At 47.2% G+C, this 13,946-nt stretch overlaps 1 protein-coding gene across 2 annotated transcripts in view; it reads right to left on the reverse strand.

The window, feature by feature from the left end:
• The window catches only part of STX2 (syntaxin 2), a 66,798-nt gene that overhangs the window by 11,779 nt on the left and 41,073 nt on the right, over positions 1–13,946 (reverse strand). The gene's annotated exons all lie outside the window — the stretch shown is intronic.

Genomic DNA, 13,946 nt, shown 5'->3' on the forward strand with positions numbered 1-13,946 from the left:
CCCGGGTCGGGAAGATACCCTGGAGGAGGAAATGTCAACCTGCTCCAGTATTCTTGCCTGGGAAATTCCATGGACAGAAAAGTCTAGTGGGCTACAGTCCATGGGGTCACAAACTGACACGACTGAGCACATAAATTGCTATACATTGTTGTGCTAATTACTGCTGTCCAGCAAAGTGATTCAGTTATACAACATATACACATTCTTTATTATATTCTTTTCCATTATGATTTATCACAGGATATTGAATATAGTTCTTGTGCTGTACAGGACCTTGTTGTTGATCAGGGCATCTTTATTTGCTATTTAAGGTCATGCTTCCTGGGACATGAAAATACTCTCACGGTGAGAACAGGTCTGCACAGGTTTGGGAGGTCTTGTCCTGTGACTCAGCACGCAGCCCACTTTCTACCAGCCTCTAGACCTGGCCAGGTGCAGGAAACTCAGTCCCCCTTTCCACGGACCCAATGACCCAGCCTACTCTGGACGGTGACCCCTTAAATGTTGGCATCCTTCATGTTGGGGTGCACTTGGTACCCAGACAGGGGGCAGGTGAGGGCTCACCTGCCAGCCACTGCCAGGCCCCCCTGAGACCCTGCAGTGTGTGTGTGCCTGACCCTGACACTCTGTGCACAGCCCAGCCCCCAGGGGGCCACAGGGCAGCAGGCTGGACATCACAGAGTGGGGGTCGGTAGGGAGGGGCCAGGTGTGCAGAGGCTTCCCTGGTAGTTCAGTTGTTAAAGAATCTGCCTGCAGTGCAGGAGACCTGGCTTCGATCCCTGGGTTGGGAATATCCTCTGGAGAAGGGAGTGGCTACCCACTCCAGCATTCTTGCCTGGAGAATTCCATGGATAGAAGAGCCTGGCAGGCTACAGTCCATGGGGTCGCTAAGAGTCGGACACAACTGAACGCACAGGTGTGCAGGGTGTTGAGGGTGAGGCGTGGCCACCTGAGAACCCATCCAGGGAGGCAGAGGGACCACCTGAGGGCACAGCAAGCCTGTAGCATGCACTCCATTGTCCCACCAGACCCCACAAGACACCCACTCAAGGACAAAATGACTACGAATTATAAGATGGCAAACGTTGTGAGCTAGGTTGTCCTCCTAGATTTCATACATCAAAGCCCTAAAACTCAGGGCCCCCAAAATCTGGTATTATTTGCAAATAGGGTTCTTGTGGATGGAATTAGTTAAGATGAGGTCAATCTGGAGTAGGGTGAGCCCCTAAACCAACATGACTGCTATCCTTATGAAAACGGGGGAATTTGGGCACAGATAGGGTGCAGGAAGGAGACGCATGAAGACATGGGGAACACGGGGGTGGGGAGGGAATGGGCCATCTGTAGGCAGGGGAGAGAAGCTCGGGACAGTCTCCCTCGTGGCCCCAGTAGGAGCCAGCCCTGCGGCACCTGCACTGTGAGATGATTCATTCCTGCTAGTTAAGCCGCCTAGTCGGCAATGCTTTGTCACGGCTGCCCCAGGACAGACAAAGAGACTGTGGCGTGTTGAACCCCTAGTGCGGGGCCTTCTGGGTTTGGGGCCTCTGGTGACCACATGAGTCTTACCCAGGAGGCTGCTGGCTTTTGAGGTTCCACTAGTGAAGGTCTCCTGATTTTTCCTCCTGAGCATGCATTTCCCCTTTTCTACTAATGGCCTTCTGATTTGAGGGAGAAGGCACCCCCAATATGCTGTGTGCATTTTGGGAGGGTTTCCCCAGCTCTGGGCACCAGGATGCCCAAGTGGCATCACCATCCCATCTCTCTAGCCAGCTTAGCAGGCACAGAGATGGGAAAGTGACCCACGACCTGGACAGTGCATGAATTCCTGGGAGTTCCTCTCTCTTTTAAAAAAACTTTATTCATTTACTTTTGGTTGTACTGGATCTTTTGTTACTGTACATGGGCTTTCTCTAGTTGCAATGAGCAGGGCTTACTCTCTACTTGTGGTGTGCGGGCTTCTCACTGGGGTAACTTCTCTTGTGGCAGAGCCCGGGCTCTAGAGGACAGGCTTCAGTAGTTGTGGCACACGGGCTTAGCTGCCCCTCAACATGTGGGACCTCCCTGGACCAGGTGGATAAGAATCCACCTGCCAATGCAGGGGACACAGGTTCGATCCCTGGGCCTGAAAGATCCTATATGCTGTGGAGCAACTAACTCTATACACGGCAACTGCTGAGCCCTTGAGCCCGCGCTCTGCAACAAGAGAAGCCACCGTAATGAGAAACCCGTGCACCACAACTAAAGAGTAAGCCCTGCTCGCCACAACTAGAGAAAAAAAAAAAACCCTCATGCAGTCAAAATAAATAAATAATTTAAAAAAAATAAATTAAAAATTAAAATAAAGAAAATTATTTTTTTTTAAAGTTTGTGCAAGATGGAGAGGAACTCGAGTGGAAAAGAGAACACTTGTTGGATGCTTACTATCTGCACCCTTCCAAAGGATTCATATTTTCAAAATCAATCCCTGCCCCCTCAAGGAAGGGACTATTATTAATATCATTAGCTCTGATTCATGGATGGGTCAGTCTAAGGAAGGTCCACTCTAGCGGACTCAGGCTGGCACGGGGTTGGAAAGGAACAGGTTATCAAGTTCTGCTAACACTCTTTGCTGGAAAGTTCCATTCAGATTGATATCTTAGCAGCTCCCTATTCTCCACCATGGGTCTCATCAATCCTGCCACCAATACAGTATCTATTTTATTACTTTGTCACAATACACTTCAACGTTATTTATGGGAAATCCTTCCCTTATATTTTTTTTTTGGCAGAAATGTCCTTTTTAATCTTCCTAGATGAATTTGAGATACATTGGGCAACATTTTCAGAACTAATTGGAGGAAAATTTACTCTTGAAATATTGAGTCTTTCCACCCAGAATTATGATGTCTATCTTCATTTATTTAAAAGGCCTTTTACATCCCTTGTGAGACCTCAGTTTTCTTTAAAGAAGCAAACCTCTCCCCTTGCATATTCAAAAAAAAAAAAAAGAAAACCTGTCTTAATACCTGTTATAAAGTCAAAATTGAAGATATTAACCTGTTAGAAATGAGCAATAATGAAAATTGAGATGAAGAACAATCATACCTATAAATTTTGAGCCCCATAAGTATCAATCCTTTGATTAAAAGGATAAATAAATGAGTCATTTCTGTTTATCTTAGGTAGATATGTCATTTCTGATAGGTTTTTTAGCATTCTGAAAAGGACTCCTGACAATTCCACATGACCCCCTCCCCAGGCGGGGACCACTCCCCTGGGCTATGTGACGTCACTAAAATGTGGGACAAGCTGTGGCCTGACAGCAACCCAGCAACCAGGACCCTCAGCAAACTCACTCAGCTCCCAGGCTCTTCCTTGAGGCCATGATAGGCTTCCGTTCCTTTCTTAAGGGACAGAGGACCTGCACCCAAGCCTGGGGCTGTCTGCCATCCCCTACCATGGCCAACACTCAGTGTGCCCTGTAAGAAACTAGTAGACAGATGAATGGATAAAGAAGATGTGGTACATATATACAATGGAATATTACTCAGTCATTAAAAAGGAACAAAACTGGGTCATTTGTAGAGATGTGGATGGACCTAGAGACTGTCAAACAGAATGGAGTAAGACAGAAAGAGAAAAACAAATATCGTACATTAATGTATGTATGGGGCTTCCCAGATGGCTTAGTGATAAAGGATCCACCTGCTAGGCAGCAGACACCGGTTCAATCCCTGGGTCATGAAAATCCCCTGGAGAAGGAAATAGCAACCCACTCCAGTATTCTTTCGTGGGAAATTCCATGGACAGAGGAGCCTGGTGGGCTACAGTCCATGGGGTCACAAAGAGTCAGAAACAACTGAAGCAACTGAGCACACACACACCACCATGTGTAAGATAGCTAGCTAGTGGGAAGCTTAGCACAGGGAGCTCAGCTCGGTGCTCTGTGATGACCGAGAGGGGTGAGTCATGTCCTCAGACAGCCCTGCCCTGGCGTCTGTGGCCTTGGCTCTGACCTTCAGCATACCTGGCCCACTCTCCCTCCCAGCGCCAGGTTTCCATTTCCCGGCAGCCCCTGTCCCGCTCTGAAAGGGTGTTGCTCTGGCTGACTTGCCCACAGTCAGCCTCCCTCTCTGGACCCCCAGATCAAGGGCAGAAGCTCCGTCCACCTTGCCCGGGGCTACAGCCCTGCGTCCAGAGCCAGGGTTGGAAGTACTGCTGGCTGAGCACCACCAGCGAGCAGCCCCCTCGGTCATTTCAGTCCCGGAAGGGATGCACATTGTCTCTGCCGACAGCCTTCCTCTATCTGGGCTTGAAACCAGGGGTAATGATTCATCAAATCCACTTCACTTGCCTTCACCGATCAAGGTCATGCGTCTCCTCCAAACATCATGTAGCCTGAACAGTAAGATGCTGCCCTGAATGGTGCCCCAGGAATTTGGAGTCAGCTGTGTCCAATTTCGAGCTGAATCTGGTTAAGACTGGCTGGAACCAACCACCCTCCAGCTGGGCATGTGTGAGTGTCGCTTTGTGACCTTTTGACATCGAGGGCTGAAAACTCTGTCCTCAGATTGTGCTATCTTGTTCAGTTGCTCAGTTGTGTCCAATTCTTTGTGACCCCATGGACTGTAGCCTGCCAGGGTCTTCTGTCCATGGGATTCTCTAGGCAAGAATACTGTGGTGGGTTTCCATTTCCTCCTCAAGGGGATCTTCCCGACCTAGAGATCAAACCCATGTCCCTGCTTGGCAGGCTGATCGTTTACCACTAAGCCACCTGGGCAGCCTGATGGTGCTAGGAGCATCTGTTTTTGAATGTTGCTTAGCTTTGCCTGCACAGAACCACGATAATGCCCATCTTTTCAATCACCTTTCCCCACACTCCCCACACCTGGTACCACCCAGCTGCTTTATTCTTCATTCCTTAAGTGCTCCAGTCCCTCACCTTCCGGGAGGAGGATCTGAGACTTGTTCTCTTGTCCCCTCATTTAGCTGCCTTGCAAACACACCCCTTCTTTGCCGTAAACCTCGGGGCTCATGTTTTGACTGCTGCACATCGGGTGATGGGCTCTTTGCCATCAGGCAGCACATGTTTTGTTCCCAGCACAGTGCTGGGTGCTGGGTAATGGGAACTGGCGACATGACAATGGCCACAGAGAGAAGCAAAAGGGACTTGCACCACGAAGGCCAGGACGGTGGCCCTGCAGGCAGGAGTGAGTGTGTGCGGACTCCTCCAAGTAGGGTCTGCGCCCATCCACTGGCCTCACCTGGGTCCCACTGCTCTCGGTGGTTTACAGCTCTCTCCCGAGGTCTTCAGGCCCATGTGCATCCCTAACCCAGAGTGAGGATGGGAGACGTGGCCTCTGAAAGGTGATTCCCAGAGAGACTGTGAGGGAATTTCAAGGTGCCTGGGAAAGATCTGGGAGGAGGTAAGGTCGCTTCCAAATACCTCCAATTATGGTGAGACAGACCTGGGTGGTGCCTCCAGAAAGACTCAGGACAGGGGAAAATGTTGGGTGTCACGTGTAGCTACAAATATGTGGGAAGATTCAGAGACAAAGAAATTTTAAACCAGTTCCTATTGTAAGAAGAAAACATATATATATACACACACAAGCATATACATACATATAAACATATATATGCATATACATACATATAAATACACATGTATACATACACAAACATAATACCATACACATAAATGTGTACCTATACATATACATACATATGCAATATGTATATACTATATGTAAAGAAAAGAGGTTGGGTTTTCACCAGTAATCCCATTCCTGGGCGTATATCCAGAGAAAACTCTTAATTTGAAAAGATACACGCAACTTTATATTCATAGAAGCACTATTCACAATAGTCAAGATATGGAAGTAACCTAAGTGTCCATCAAAAGAGGAATGGATATTATGATGGAATATTACTCAGCCATAAAAAGGATGAAATAATGCAGCAACATGGGTGGACTAGAAACGATCATAGTATTTCAGATAAGACAAATATCATATGATATCATTTATATACAGAATCTAAATAAATGACACAAATTTATTTATTTATGAAAAACAAATAGATTCACAGACATAAAAAAAAATTATGGTTACCAAAAGGGACTTGGCAGGAGGGATAAATTAGGAGTTTAGGATTAGCAGATAGACACTACTATATATAAAATAGATAAACAAGGATCTTACTGTATAGTGTAGGGAACTGTGTGTTATAGTAAACTCTAATGGAGAAGAATATGAAAAAGAATATATACATACGTATCTATGTATACCTGAATTATTTTGTGGTTCACCAGAGACTAACACAATGTTGTAAAGGCAAGGATACTTTTCTCTCTCACAGGAAATCCTGTCCAGTGGCCCTTCATGCAGCCCTAGGGAGCCAACATTTAATTCAGACCCCACCTGAGTGGGCTTTCATGGAACTGGGAAGGAGAGTGATGAGACTCAGATGCTGTGTTTCAGGGTATCCTGGGCCAGTTCCCTGAGCTGAGCCCATATTAATGCATTTACGTAGAAAGCCCATCTATTCACAGGCATGATTCTGATGTCTATGTGTGCCCAAACAAGAAATTCCTCCCAAACTGAGAACAATCATACTTGGATTTTTTTGTTTTTTAGAACTCAATGGGAGAGAAAGTACAAGACAGCAAGAGGTTAAGAGAGGCCTGTTTACAACCTGAAAGTAGAGAGTTATTTTATTTGGTGGGAATGTTTAGGACTCCAAGCCCGGGAGACAACATCTCAGTAACTCTGAGAAAACTGCTTCAAGGAGGCAGGAGGCTATACACAAGTTTGCAACAAGGGGAGCAGGCAGTGAACATCAAAGATCAGGTATCAAGTTAAGGAATTTAGCATTCTATGTATGGGAAGATGGAAGCCTCTGGGCTCCCTGAATTCACTCCTTTCCTATGTATCTCAGCTACCTGGGGCCAATCATGTTTCCTTGTTCACCTTGCTTCATGCAAGGCTGCTTGTTCACCAGCTCCTCAGCAATCACTGTGAGGGGTGGAAGCATCTGCTGGATCGCAGTTTGGGTAGCCCCCATTCACATTTGGAGGCCAGAAATCGCTGATGGTTGTGGCATTTCTTGTTTATTGATGTGGTGGGAGATATTTTCATTTCACAAGCCTAAGGGTTTCCCTCCCCCTTTGATGTCTTGCAAGACAAGATACTGCCCAGGCATTGATGCTCAGGCTGTCAGTCCTTTGAAGAGGTGGAGAAGAAGATGTTTCCTGTGCTCTTTTTTTGTTTGCTGTCTTTTTTATTGAAGTATAATTGATTTACAATGTTAATTTCTGCTCTAAAGCAAACTGATTCAGTAATACATATATATATATATATGTATGTATTTTCCATATTCTTTTCCATTAGGGTTCCATAGACACTGAATATAGTTCCCTGTACTATACAGAAGGAGGACCTTGTTGTTGATCCATCCTATATAATAGTTTGCACCTGCTAGCCCCGAACACCCAGTCCTTCCCTCCTCCCAATCCCTTGGCAACCATAAGTCTGTTCTCTGTGTCCACGAATCTGTTTCTTCTGTGTCAATAGGTTCATTTGCTTTTCTAAAACTGACACAGACTTGTAATTAACATAATACCATGTCTGTGTCACATCCAACAAAATTAATCATCATCTCACAGGCACTCCATAGTCAAATTTATCTGATTAGCTCAAAAACATTTACCTTTGATTTTGCTCAAATGAGGACCACAGGTTACACTGATGTTTATTTCTCTGAACTGTTCCTTTCCTACAGATGCATCAGCCTTCATTAATCAGAAATATATCCAAAGAGGGACTTCCTGTTGGTCCAGTGGCTGGGACTCCAAGCTCCCAATGCAGGAGGCCTGGGTTTGATCCCTGATCAGGGAACTAGATCCCACATGACACAACTAAGAGTTGGAATGCCACAACTGAGACCAGGTACAGCCAAATAAATAAACAACGCAAAAAAAAGAGAGAGAGAGAAATGCATCAGAGAGCAAGCAAGCAGGATTTTAAACAAATGAGGGTCCTAGCAGGGTGAGGGGAGTGGGATTAGAAGGCACTGCCTGCCCCCCATTGCCCCTTTCTTCTTTGCAAATAAATAAACCATCCCTTGGAGGGTCACAAAGACCTTGGTGAATCTTGCTTACAAGCAATGGTCATAGACTAGCAATAGATTATCAATCCCCTCTGTAGCTGGGAGATGGATAATTATCACGACTCTGCCCAGATTATCATGGCTCTGCTGACTCCTTGGGGGACCTCCCCCAGGTATCACGGGGGTAAAAAGATGAGTAGGATGTGCTGCAGTGAGGAGACTGGGATGTACACCCCACAGCCCCACTCCCCAGTCCCCCTGCATGTGTCCCTAGGCCTTGGGGTTTATCCTTAAATCAGTTCATTCATTCTTCCACAATGCAAATATAAAGTCAAGTGTGGCAAATCATAGAAAAAGAAATGCATTAACTGTTCTGTGAATTCAGAGAATTAAGTGTAACCTAGGGCTTCCCAGGCGGCCCTATTGGTAAAGAACCCACCTGCCAATGCAAGAGACGTCAGAGATGTGGGTTCAATCCCTGGGTTCGGAAGATCCCCTGGAGGAGGGCACAGCAACCCACTCCAGTATTCTCGCCTGAAGAACCCCATGGACAGAGGAGCCTGGCGGGCTTTGGTCTATAGGGTCACAAAGAGCTGGACATGACTGAAGGGACTTAGCCTAGCCTAGTGTAACCTATGTGGGTGCCAGGGCCCTCGTGGAAGATGCTCCTCATGAGCCAGGCAGAATAAAAAGGAATACCAATCTTTAGTCATGCTTCTAGAAAAAGATTTCAAGTATTTCATTCATAAACCATAATAATCTTGTTGAATTACTTGTTAAATCTACTGTTTATTCTGGAAGAGTTTCAGATTTGGAGACATTGTGGCTATTCCTGTGAGCATCTTCTTTGCTTCTGAACCCAATTCTCCACACTTAGAAACCTCTCACTGACTCCCCACCCCAGCCCACCTCCCCTGGAAAATATCCTTTCTGTTACAGCAAAAACAGAACTGAGTGAACAGCCTTTGGCACATACCAGCCAAACAGTCGGAGAAGGCAATGGCACCCCACTCCAGCACTCTTGCCTGGAAAATCCTATGGACGGAGAAGCCTGGTGGGCTGCAGTCCATGGGGTCGCTAAGAGTCGGACACGACTGAGCGACTTCACTTTCACTTTTCACTTTCATGCATTGGAGAAGGAAATGGCAACCCACTCCAGTGTTCTTGCCTGGAGAATCCCAGGGACAGGGGAGCCTGGTAGGCTGCCGTCTGTGGGGTCACACAGTCGGACACGACTGAAGCGACTTAGCAGCAGCAGCAGCAGCCGCCAGTCCTGGAAGAATTATGCAATCTTGGTTACTACTACTAACACACACTTGTAGCTGGACTTGTCCATCATAAAGCTAATTACTCTGACTCCATTTAGATTATACACTGCACCTGGCATCCTTCTCCCCCTACCCTCTCTTGTAGCATTCTGCATTTCAGAAAGTCACCGGCTGATAACTTCAGGATACCAGACCCGGCTGCTGAGTTGCCCGATGCCAGCTGTGGTTGTTTTGAAATCTTGAAAAAGAAAAAAAAAAAGCAAAACCTTATGAAGATATAAAACCTCTCCCTCTTCCCCACAGAGGGGGGCACAGTTCTGAGGCGCCAGCCTGCTGTGTTCTCCCCCTTGCCTGGCAAAAAGAAAAAAGCCACTCATATTTCCTCCAAATGCTGTCTCCATATTTCTATTCGCCATCGGTGGACAGGGAGTCACCATTTTGGCAGCCTTCCTAGCACCCAGCTTCCAGAAATTGCCAGTCCCTCTTTCTTGGTTTACTCTCCTGTTCAACTACTGCAGCAGCCTCTGGGTCTGTTTTCTATCCTGTTTCTTCACCAGTTTCACCCTAGTTTTCCCTCCATGGAATGTGCTAGAATCAGCTCAGCACACAAGCCCCTCCCCCTCTCTTCCTGTCTCTTCCCTTCTCTCCACCCATTGCCCTGACTCTGTTCTGCATCATGAAAAAATGACAAACCCAACAGGAAGGCACATCCTCTTAGAGGTGGAGGAAGCCGGCAGTCAAATTCTCCCCTGTGGGCGGCATGGTGGGTGGTCTGACTGCTGCAAGCACTCACTTTTTGGCGGATTGTGTCTGTTCATGAAAAATGCCCAGTCTGAACAGCCCCGGAGATGCCCACGGCTGGAGGGATCGTCCCAATTCCACACGTCACGGTCCCAGGAACTGGACAGGGAAATTCTGCCGTGAGGTTAGATCTGCGGGAGACCTCTCCCCAAAACGAGGATGTCTGCATGGCTGATGCTACCTCTGTGGAGATGTTGCCCAAAATACTCTGCTCACTATTCTGCTTTGCAATCTGACTACCAGAGGAAGGGCTTCTGACGAGTGTCAAGTGGGTGTGCGTGAAGCGTGTCACCGTATTTTGAACAAAGCAGCTGTGGCCACAGGAAGCTGTTCACTGTGGAACACTGGTCTCCTCACTGAGGGCAGAAACCTCTTAGCAGTTGCCCTTCAACCAAAGCATCAGAGCCACCCCCAGTTTCCTGGGTCCTGTGGCAAGCACTTCTATTTATTTATCCAGGGATCTCCAGTTTATATCAGACACGGCTTTCTGATAAAAACATCCCTACTAACAGACATTTCTCCAAGGAAGACATACAGATGGCCAACAGGCACATGAAAAGACGCTCAATGTCACCAATTATTAGAGAAATGCAAATCAAAACCACAGAGAAGTATCACCTCACACCAGTCAAAATGGCTATCATTGAAGTCTACAAACGAAAAATGCTGGATGGGGTGTGGAGAAAAGGGAACCCTCCTACACTGTTGGTGCAGCCACTGTGGAGAGTAGCATGCAGGTTCCTCAAAACACTAAAAATGGAATTACCATATGATTCTGCAATCCCACTCCTGGGCGTATTATCCAGAGAAAACTTTAATTCAAAATGATACAGGCACCCCTATGTTCACAGCAATAGCCAAGATGCGGAAACAAGCTAAGTATTCATCGACAGAAGAGTGGATAAAGATGTGGTGCAGGCATACAATGGAAGATTGCTGCTGCTGCTGAGTCACTTCAGTCGTGTCCGACTCTGTGCGACCCCATATATGGCAGCCCACCAGGCTCCCCCGTCCCTGGGATTCTCCAGGCAAGAACACTGGAGTGGGTTGCCATTTCCTTCTCCAATGCATGAAAGTGAAAAATGAAAGTGAAGTCGCCCAGTCATGTCCAACTCTTAGCGACCCCATGGACTGCAGCCCACCAGGCTCCTCCATCCATGGGATTTTCCAGGCAAGAGTACTGGAGTGGGGTGCCATTGCCTTCTCCGACAATGGAAGATACTCAGCCCTTAAAAAGAATGAAACACTATCATTTGCAGCAACATGCATGCAACTAGAGATTATCTTACAAAGTCAAGTAAGTCAGACAAATACCGTATGACATCACTTATATGTGGAATCTAAAACAAGACACAAACAATCCACAAAACAGAAACAGACGCACATAGAGACAGACTCGTGGTGGCCAAGGTGGAGGGTCTGGGGAAGGAGGGACTGCAAGCGTGGGGTCAGCAGATGCAAACTAGTGTATGTAAGACAGATAAACAACAAGGTCCTGCTGTGCAGCACAGGCAACGACAGTCAATATCCTTGAGAAACCATGTGAAAGAACATTTTTAAAAAATGTATATATGTGCATATACTAAGTCACTTTGCTGTACAGCAGAAACTAATGGAACATCATACATCAACTATGCTTCAGTTAAAAATACATACTGCCTGCCACTCTAGTAAACAATGAATGTTGCCCACAATCAAGGCATCAGCCACTCAGCCTGAGGGGACTCGGATGGAGAAAAGCAGGATACTGGGCCTAGATGGTTAAGGTGCATATTAAAGGAATAATTTCACTGAGCCCCGACTCTTTCATCTTCCCATCCCTAGAAAATCACTAAGATCATTGAGATGTCTGGTTTTGTAATGAGCATTAACCTTTCTGCGTCGGACTACATGTTTTTTAGCGAAAACTCATATACATCCTGGCTGCTCCCTGACCTCTTTAGAGCAGTCCCTCAGAGCGATCTAAGAGGCTGTACCCAGCTTACATCCTCGGTAAAGCCACCAAATAAAACATCATTCTCAACTTTCAGGTTGTGTGTTTTTTTGTTGTTGCAGTTGACATAAGTCCCAGGCTTGCAGGCTGAACCTACTAACTCATGGCCCTGCCCTCGATCATGCCACCTTTTCTGGAACTTACCCCTTTCTCACAACCGGACCTGTAACCATCTTCCTGGTTTAGGAATCTGCTCATTCAGGGGATGCGAGTCAGAAGATGACAACTGGATGTTGCCTCAAAGGAAAACAAAATGGCTCGCTGTCCATACGGCACTCTCTCTGGAAACACGGGCACATCTTCACCCTGACTGCGGCTAGGACATGGGATGCCTCTACGGAGCTCCTGCTGCACTGAAACCCCAAAATGTGCTGTCTCATCCACACTGAACACTGGATCTTGTCTTAACAAAGCGGGAACCAGGGTTGGATGAGGTCAAGACTGTGTCCAGTGTCCTGTGCGTACCATGTCGGTTTCACACTTTAAAACCAAGCAAAGCCCCAGGCTTTGCTCAGCTGCCCTCCAGAGGCTGGTTCTGGACTTTTTTCCCTCTGGAGTCGATTCTTGTCACTGATGTTCTTCGTGTAGGGGAGGGGGAGGAGGGGGAGGTGGGTTGGGGGGTGTACTGCTGTGTTCACTGAAATAGTAACCTAGAAAGAGGGGGCAGCAGGGCACACGGCTGGGGAGACCTCAGCTGTCACAGGGGGTCCTTGCCAAGCACACGAGTCATTGCCATGAGAAGATGCGGACTGACTCCTGGCCTTCCCCACTACCCTTTCCCAGGCCCCCCTGACCTCCTTGGAGCCCCTGAACCAGGCCCCAACCCACAACCGGGACAAAATCCCTGGGCAACCCTGACCCCTGAGCCCCCCAGGGTCCCTCCTATGACCCAGGCTCTTCCAACCCAAGCCCCCTGACCTGGGGGCCCCACCATTTAAACTCATGAAAGTATGTGCGCTTAGATTTATTGAAGAAATTAACAAAAACTGTTGGAAGAGGTCCTGGAAAGGATGCGACTGCTCATTGACCCACAAGGTGGCCCCCGGGCATCAGAGGCCCGGCAACCCAGCCCTGTCCTTGGACGTCTGCTCTGCCCACCTCCCAGCACCCCCATGTCCACTGTGGGAGCTGTTTCAAGAACACCCCTTGACAGAGCCAGTGTGGAGACCTTGGAGCAGTGTGGGTGTCTGAACCTCAGGAAGATCTCTCTCTCAACTCGAAGGTGCAGCGGGCGGGTGAGTGGTGATCATGCCCTGCGGAAACCCAGACAAACCTCCGAGGGAAGTTGGGGGGCTGCCTCCTCCTCAGCCTCCCTGGGAAACTCCCCAGGGTGTGAACCTAAGAAACTCAGGTGATAAACTTCATAGTCTTTAAAAAATATAAACCAAGGCACTAAATTACTGAGTGTGCATGTCAAGACTTCAGCTTGAAAGGAAAGAAAGAGAGGAGGTTAGAGGTAATACACGAGTCGGGGTGGAGAGGTGTCCAATCTTCATGAACTGATGTTCTCCAGAACTAGCTTATTTTTCTTTCTTTTACATGCCAGATTTTGAACACCACTTTTCAACATGATTAGAATTCAGTAAGGATTATGGATTAGGGAAATTCCAGTTAATAAGTGGATTCCAGTTAATAAGTGGAGGGGGGTGCCCTGTTAATAACTGTCAATGTGAACATGTCAAATTGGCAGAAGCATGCAAAGCCAAATTCCCTAAATTAGCATTTGTTGTCAACAGTAAGAACCCAGGTGGGTTTCTTAGTATGTGACAGCCCAACCACAGAAGTTGGTAACAACA

The sequence above is a fragment of the Bubalus bubalis genome, chromosome 17, assembly GCF_019923935.1.
Source record: "Bubalus bubalis isolate 160015118507 breed Murrah chromosome 17, NDDB_SH_1, whole genome shotgun sequence".
NCBI lineage: Eukaryota > Metazoa > Chordata > Mammalia > Artiodactyla > Bovidae > Bubalus > Bubalus bubalis.